This window comes from Drosophila gunungcola, unplaced genomic scaffold, assembly GCF_025200985.1.
Source record: "Drosophila gunungcola strain Sukarami unplaced genomic scaffold, Dgunungcola_SK_2 000064F, whole genome shotgun sequence".
Taxonomy (NCBI): Eukaryota; Metazoa; Arthropoda; class Insecta; order Diptera; family Drosophilidae; genus Drosophila; species Drosophila gunungcola.
The window spans coordinates 120,921-130,140 of record NW_026453227.1 but is presented as its reverse complement, the minus strand read 5'-3'; positions in this window follow the sequence as shown (position 1 = coordinate 130,140).

The following is a 9,220-nucleotide window of genomic DNA, read 5'->3' as shown; positions in this document are numbered from 1 at the left end:
GTGAAGGCTTCAATACTCTTTAACTCCATTTTTGTTGTAACTTTCTCAAAACAAGACAATCTATCCCGGTTAGGTTTAAAAATTTCTACCTAGAGGGGTTACATCATTTTTTTTTCCGAAAATTGGCTAAATTTATAAACGATTGGAAATTAAATGACAAGTTCAACCAGACAATTCCAAACATTTAATACAAAAAGCTTTTGTTTTAAATGTTTTTTGTATGCGTTTTAAGATAATGTTTAAGATTAAGTTACACACCTCCGAAATGTAGTTCTCTAAATAAAACTAAATAAAACTTATTAATGTCGTTGTTTATTTTTGTCAGCTTAAGTGATGTTACCCCTATCATAAGTTTCAGTTAATATGCAAATAAAACTATATGGTCAGTTTTTAATGTCAGATTATGATTCTCAATAAGCTGAAGTGCAGCTGGTATAAAATGTAATTATTCAACAAGCTATATAAATTACTTTAGCTATGCTCTTTGCTAAAAGAAATAGGCTTAGTTCATTTAATTCCACCGAATATCAAGTATCCCATTATGCCCCATTTACAGGGCATCGGAAAAAAGAACTAATAAAGAACAGAGCCAACATTGAAGGCATTATTGATTAGGTCTCTTGGTCGTCAGTTGGCATTTTTTATTTTTGCAGCCCCCCGTTAACTGATTACTGCTGAAGGCGAAGTTTTTGCTGCTCGCTGTGAAAACTGCAATTGGGAAAATTGTCAACGTGACTGCAGCAGAAGACGAAAAATGCTGACAAGGTCGATGCAGCAGGGGCGCCAAAAGGGGGATCGGTTCGGGTCGGCCTTCTTGTTTTGCAATAATTGCCACTGCGGCGATGACGTCGTCCACGTTCGGTTTTCCATTTCCCATTTTCCATTTCCCATTTTCCAGTTCCCATTTGCCGCTTTCCGTTGCTGTTGCTGTTGTTGTTTCGCTTTCAATTTTTCGTTTGTTTTATTGCGGCTTCTTTTACTTAACAACAACCCAGTGGCGTCCGGGGTAAAAAAGGGGGTCGGCAGGCCTAACATTGCTCATTTATATCGGTAAACCCCCTCTGCCTTCAATCCTTCGAACTCAAATCCCCGTTCACCACAATTTGTGTGTGCCTGCAGTGACCCAGTAACATGGAAAACGCCGCAGTCGTTGTATCCTCTTATTCCTGCCAACCCCCCCTTCCAAAAACCCCATCCCAACCATAGCCCCGCCCCTGGAAAAACCCCTTAGCGGGGTGTCTTCCGCACAAATGCCTCCATTTGACCCACTTAAATGGCGTAATTTATGATTTTATAGTGTGAATTTTTTTCTTCCTTCGTTTTGCCTTTTTAAAGTGGCGCCCCCCAGCGGCGAGGGGCTTAAGTGTAGTGGCAGGGGCGTCGGCAGAGAAAGGGGGGCTTGGGGTTGGACGAAAAGAGTAATGGCTGCGTCTGAGAGTCGAAGTTTTCGTTTCCAGCCTGAAGAATGTTCGAATAAATGATGAAAACACAAACAAAAGTTCGTACATATATATCTTCACCGATCTGGGTTATTTCGAGAAACTTTTCAGGCGGTTTTTTCATGGTTTGCTTAATAAGAGTTACCGAACTTTACTGAAGAGTGATGAGAATTCCTTTTTTAATTGTATAGCACCTAAATTGGAAATTTCCCAAAAAGGCCTTTCTAGTCATCATTTAAGCCATAATTTAATGTGAATTTAAGGGTGTGGTGAATCTCTTTCAATAGAGAAATGGTTGCAAAACTTAAAGCCCCAAAATGTAGATTGGAATGGCGTTGAGGCAAATGGCTAACGAAAGTATTACTCATTCCTTGCGGCCACCATATATTTTTTTCCTCTTAATGTATGTACATATATATATATATATATATATATATATATATATATATATACGAACGAGCACTTGTGTCTTTCTCTATCATGTAAAGTGCCTTGGCACGATTTATGTTTTGTTAATTTTCTTGCCAAACTCTGAGAGTGAGTCACATATGCATGACTTATGTGGCATTAGTCGAACCGAGTTCACTGTCCATATTTGTCTTTTTGCCTTGCCTCCTTGTTGTGCTCGAATTCCTCTGGTATCTTATTATGTAAATGGATTTTTGGCTTACATTCAACAAAAGTCTCGAGTGGAGTCGTCTTTGCTGTGGGAATTTACCTGCAACGACAAGAGTAGAGAATTTATGAAGTTGTTGGCCGAAAAGATTTCACTTGCTGGAGAAGTGGGCAAAACAAAAAATTATTTCATATTAAATGCTGACAACTATGTAGATGTTGAGCCAGATTCAGATGAGAAAGAGTCTAAATCAGACTGGGATAAAGAAGTATAATAAATTCCGAAAGCATCACTATTTTCGGTCTCATTTGAGTATATTTTTGTTTGAATACTGATTACAGCTCAGTTTGGTTAAATCCATGCCATTTGGCATCCCCTTCACAAATTCAATCCCACAACAGCTGTCAAAGCCACTAGATTACCGCGAAGACCCAAAATATAAATCTACAATAATTCATATAAATATGCACACATAAACAAGAGGGTGTACCAATTGGGGAATTTAAATTACAAGCAGTAAAAGGGTATAATATGCTATCAATATAAATTTAAAGAATATCACTCATACGCAGAGAGTGCTTTTTTTAATTGAAAGAAAGAGAAATAAGCCTATTTTTTTCTCAAGGATCACTCTGAATTATGCGATATATATGTTTATAAATTGGTGTAGTTAAAAGAAAACTGCTTTCCCAATGAGCATCGGAAAATTGTAAGCCATAAATTTTAAAATGAATTAATGGCGCTCGAGATTCAAATGGCCTTAGACATTTGGCAGCTTCCACCCGGGACTTTTCCACCCTCAGCGACATTATGGCGCTTTGGGTGGATGGTGATTGGGAGGCTGATTGAGCGGGGAAAATTGTGGGAATGGGGAGTGGGAGGAAAGGGTCGATCCCGGTTGAAACGAAATCAATTGAATTAATTATTGGCGCTTAATTGATTGAAACGTAGTGAGAGTTGCCTCCCTGGCTCTCTGTTTCCCATGCTTTTGCTGTTCCACTTTCAGGGCTTAACAAGCCCCCACTTTTCTACACTTTCCCCGCCACTTTCCTCCACCTACTCACCGCTTGCGCCCATTGTTGTTGCCAAATAGAGCGCATTTTGATCCATTTCATGTACTGTGGCAAGGAAGTGAAAATAAAGTTTTTTAGCAAACAACGACAGTAGGAATACCCTAAAGAATATTTCCTAATTGATTTGTTCTATTTTGTATTATTTAAATGATAAAATCTAAATAAATCTGGATGCGTTGAAAACGACGGATAAATGTTGATAAGTAGTGAAAACATGAAATTAAAATAGTTTTAGTAAACTAGCTGTTGGTGACAATTGCAAAGGAGAAAAGTGGCTAAATTCATTAAAACAAACTAATCAATCAATATACATTGTTTAGTAATGACCTTTTTTTTATTTAGTTTTAAAATAAAGTAGACAGCACAGATCAGGACTGGAGGGTATCAAACAAATATATAAGGTCTGCAATGAAATTCGGAACGAGTTTATATACCCCCGAAAGCCCACGAAAAAACCACTCAACGTACTCCAAAATAAACCTAATTTTGCCACCTGCCACTCCGGATTTGTTTGCCTTTTTTGGCCAATTCTGTTGTTGATTTTGTCTTAAATGCTTTTCATTAGAATGCAATTTCCCCTCTCTGTCTCTCTCTCTATCTCTCTCGTTCACACTCTGGCTATCTCTCTCGCACTATCCATTATGAGATTTGTATGAATGAAAATGCAAGCCATTAACAGGTTGTGAATAAGGGGAAAAGGGGGGAAAATCGGGGCAGGGGATTTTGTGCGGTAGGTTATACTGAATTTAAATCTGAAATTTGTTGATTTGTGAGTGGGTGTTTAAATGTTATTCACAGCCTGAGCCTGAACAAATAGAAAAAATATGTGTGAAAAGAAGGAATGAAGATAATAATCGAACCCCCCAGTTGATTTATTCATTCAATTCACAACAATTTGTGAATGGCTCTAGGTGCTTTTGCAATTTATAAATGGTGCAAGGCTTTAAATTAATGACGAGCTCTTTAAAATAACAAAAACTTCGATGCAAAATTCATGATCAATTGGCAGACTGAATAAATGTGTTTTTTTTAACGGATTTGTTATATACCGTAACAAACTTTTTATGAATTATAGAGAAATTTCTACAGAAATAAGTGCACTTAAACAAAGGCCAACTTTATTTACAAATTGTTCAGCATTGAAAAAAAGCTTAATTAAGTCTTGGTTAGTTTTGCAGGATATGTTATAATTAAGGAAAGTTTGGTGGTCAGTGATGCTTACTCAATTATTCATTTCAATTCGAATTTATGGTCTTTCTTGTGGTTGTTTTTCCCTGCTTTTCCTTGGCGTTTTCCCCCACTTTCTTCTTTGCACGATTTTGAAGCCCTCTTCGCTCTTTTCCCGTTCCTAGCGTGTTCGTTTGTGTGGCAACTGTTTTAGGTCGCCATGCTAAATGTTTGCAATTGCACAACAACGGTAAAGACCAAAGAGAAATTCCTGTTCCCCCTTCACCGTCCCCTTTCCGCTGGTTCATCTTGTTCTGAGCCACGCTCATTCGTTCGTTCGCTCATTCGAAATGTGCCAAATGGCAACGTGGCAAACAAGCGCCACAGACAAGGCAGCCGACACTTGCCACCCACCTTGCCACCCCGAAACCACCCAAACACCACCCCTTTTGCCCATCCCCTACATCAACCGTCATTCAGTCAAGCGGTTGGCGCAGTGTTGCATACGTTCCGGCATGGGTGCACTCCAAGAAGAGTAGCCCTGGGAATACATTCTTTCTTTGAGTCAGTAATGGATTGGGAATGATGTTAAGTATTAAATAAAAACTGATAAATAAATCGGAAGGGCTACCAAATTATTAATGTTTGGATATTAATAATAATGCTGACTTCAACTTTGCTACACTTTTTTTTTGGGCAGCTGTCAAACAGTCTTTATTGTATTACTTCGCTTGTAAATCAGACCGAATGTTCTATTAGGAAAAAGGTTTCATACCCGATTTTTTAAAAGTTAAGTTTGAAATAAACCTAAGAAAAAACCAAAATGCAAAAGTTTAATGCACGCATTGAGTATTCGGTTTGAGTGTGAACAGATCCGATTGATCAACAATAAGTTTGGTTATAATAAAGCAAACTAAATGTATTTTGTATTATTGTTAAAGGGCTATAACCATTTTTTGCGCTGTGCAGCGCCTATATGGGCCGCTGGCTCTGGCTCTGACTGAGTCGCATTCGTCTCAGCCTCTCCTTGAATGACTGGCGGCTTTTGGCCAGCGCACGTTGACCTTATTTGCATGCGGCGCGACTCGGCGCGAATCAATTCTTGGCAGGATGGTAGCCACCCACTTCCACTTGCACTCCCACACCCACACCCACACCCCATTCAAACATCCCCCCGAAAGCACAACCTACATCAGAAATCCCCACGACTGCGGTTGCTTTCCACAAAAAGGGGGCGATGGATGTTGGGTGACCAACAAATTGAAACGAATTCTCGTATTGGAGTTCGAATTGCTATTGAGATTGGTTGCACTGCATAGTGGGCTGTGTGCACTGAAAGCAATTGTGGTAAATACAAAGTAAAAATATTATTCCATGTCCACTTATCTTCAAAATGTAAGCCAGCGATAATTTTTTCAAAACAAACTAGGTAATAATGGCGCCCAACGTGGAACTTATTTTGAAATTTAAAAAAAAATATCGTTTTAAAAAGTCAAAATAACTAGTTTTCATTTAAAATTCTGTCATGTTGAAAATAATTAAACGTTCAAAATATTAAATGCTGTCAGTGTGTTAAGAAATCCTAAAGATCTTGTCTGGGGATAAGATAAACTCTGTTTTTTGCGGTGTAGGATGTGGAAATACTGGAAAGTGGTGTGGGTGTTACCGGCTTTTATTGCGGCCAAAGTTTTCTCTGTGCGCTCTGTTTTGTTGATTATTGTTGGCGGTGGTCGCGCGTTGATTTAATGCAAAAAGCCGACTGCGACGCCATGTTGCCATTAAACCGTTGCAACAGCACCAGCAGCAGAAGAAGAAGAAGAAATAGAAGCGGCAGCAGTGGCAAAAAAAAAAAAAAAGAAATGTTAAAAGGCGCTTCTGCTTCTAAGTAAATAACTGGGTTTATGGGTCGATTGGGTGCACCAAATCGTGAGCAGCAAAATGGAAAACCATGGAAAACTGGGGAAAAACTAGGGGAAAGCGATTGCAGGTGGGCGGACGAAGCGATGGAGGAGATATTGCCAGAGAAATTGTCGGCTAGAGAAATAGAGAGACCGGCAACAATTGATTGAGCCGCGGAATGGGAATACAAATTGATGAATAAACTCGCGAACCATTTTCCATTTTCCACTTGAATTTAAGGATGCGAAAATCCCTCGGGTTCGAGGTTTTTCTGGCTTGCATTGGTGGCTTGCATTGGCATAAAATGTTTAGCTTGTTTAAATGCAAAGAGTGCTTGCTTATACTAGATACAATATTATAAATATAACATAAGTATTTGGGCTTTAAATAAATATTTAATATACATTCCGCCTAAATCTATTTAAAAATGTAAGAGTTAGTTTTCTGTTTCCTGTTAAACTATAAACACAGGTCTCCATTATAACTGTTGCTAAAATCTTTTTTAAAATATGTAGCTTTTAATTAAATCTTCAATTTAAAATTCAAATTCAGCTCCCGACATCTTCAATTTTCCGCCAGCACGTTGGCAAGTTTCCCTTTGATTATCCGAAAATCGAAGTCTAGCTCACCGCAGGACTCCCTCGAATACGAATAGCCCAATCCTCGACGAGTACCACCCATCTGCAGATGAGATTTAAAAAATAAATTGCGTACAATTTCCAATGGTATTTGCGAGCATATGTGTGTAAATTTGTGCTGGAAATGGAATTAGTAATGAAGTTTTGCCAAGGCTTTATATGGACCAGTTGCCTGCCCCTCCCCTGCCCACGCCCCAAAGAAGCCTTTAACCCATCGATGGCCCTACTCCCCATCCTTAACCCATGAAAGCCGGGATTGTGTAATTGCGTTTGGCCGCGCTCCCCTGATTTCTCTGATTTCCGAGTGTTTGTGTGCGATTCGAAGTGCATTTTCAAGTGAAATTGAAATGGAATGCCAAGAGAGAGGGTTTCCATAGCCCCAGAAAGGTCCCTTCGTACCGCCGCCAATCCAGAACACTTCCCTTGCAAAATGGGAAATAAAACAATTCATTTAACAGCGTGAAGGTATAAAAAAAGCAATAAATGTTAACTGCAACAACCGCACAATGCCCGATATTTGTGCGAATACGCGTATATGTATATATGGGTTTGCGAATATATACCTTTGAGCCTGCATAAAATGGCGAAGAGCTGGCGGGCAAATTAAATTCAATTTATTGAGCTCGCTTTCTGCACAGAACTTCAGCTAATTGCATCAAATTGAAAATGGAAATTAAATCGAAAGCGAAACAAACTCGAAATTAAATTCCAAATGGGTTAATTGCAAGGGATATTTCACATATTTATGAAAGCCTTTATTAAGTCGGCATTTCAATGGTTATCAATTTTGTATCTACGCTGTGAAGTAATTACAGCAAATGAATTGCTCAAAAGCAACCAAAACTATTTCAGTATATGTTTACCACAATTTTTGTTTTTCAATTTGTCAGTTTTCAGATGATATTTTTTAGGAAAATTAATATTGCACAATTTTAAACCAAAATAAATATATAGTCTAAAACATTTAATTTTCAAAGACAATGGCGAAACGTTGGCAACAGCTTTTTGACAACACAAGTCTCAAGCTCCCCTTTTAACTTAAAATGTTTCCGACAGAAATCTAAAATTAAAACTTTACCCATTCGAGTTTTGTTTAATTTTTGTAATTTCATTTTGTTGCGTCTTTGGCTTGGCCATAAAGCCAAGTTCAAATTGCGCGAAAATGTCAACTGCAGAAGCCCGAGAAGAGGTAGAAGTTGGCATGACCCGCTGCACTAATGTCACACACTCAAGCACACACAAACACACACACACACACACACACACACACACACACACACACACACACACACACACACACACACACACACACACTCAAGAGCAAACGCACACAGAGGCAAAAACACTGGGAGAAAAGGATTCAGGGAGTCTGCAGACGACTTGTTCCCAGCTCAAGCAGGGCAGCAAGTGTAAACAAATATAAAAGTTAAAACAGGTTTCTGTGCACTCAAAAAAATAAATAAAAGTTTATTGTGTTGATGTTTAGTATTGAGAATATTATAATTGGATATTTATTTATATGTATTGAATTTGATTTTAAAAACATATAAAGATACTTCAAAAGGTTTAGAAATACAATATATAAATTAATTAATTTAATTTACTTTTGTTTACAAAATGTTATACTCTTATGAGGACATAAAATTTAGAAAAATTTAAAACATTAATATTATTTTTAAAGATCTAATTAATTAAAATTTAAAGTAGTAACTTTTTTAAAATTTTTACTCAAACTCAAAGCGATTCCCTTGTGTTTTCTCTCTGTGCACGTGTGTATCTGTGTGCAAATGTAAAGCATAAGATAGACAATTACACTTTTGCCACTGCAAGAGGGAGATGGCGCGAGGCAGCCAGAAGGAGAGAGGGCATTTAGATAAACGCCAAAAGGTAAATGAACTTTATCAACCGAACAAGAAACGAGGTGCACACCTACACAGCCACCCACACAGACGCACGCATGCAAACACATATGCACGACTGCGATGCTCATTGTGTGCGTTCGTGTCTGTGTGCCCTCCACTTCTGGTTATGAAATTGTATTGCTGCGCCTGCACATATATTTATTAAATTATATTTATTAAATTACACTACATTTGCAAACATCATTAAAAAAATTTCACTGGCGTCGGAAATTCGTAGGCATTTAATTAGATTGTTAAGTAAGATTAAGTGACAAATAATAAAGCTGAAAACTAAGATTTAATGGAATTGATATGTATTATAAATTGTATTCTTGTTGCCAACAATAATAAAAATCATTGTCCAATTTATGCATAATATTTCATAATAACTATATAACTATTAAACAAAGAAAAAACACATATGAGAGGTACATAAATATGTTCAACAAATAATGTCCTATTTAATGTTCAATTATAAGTATTCTCT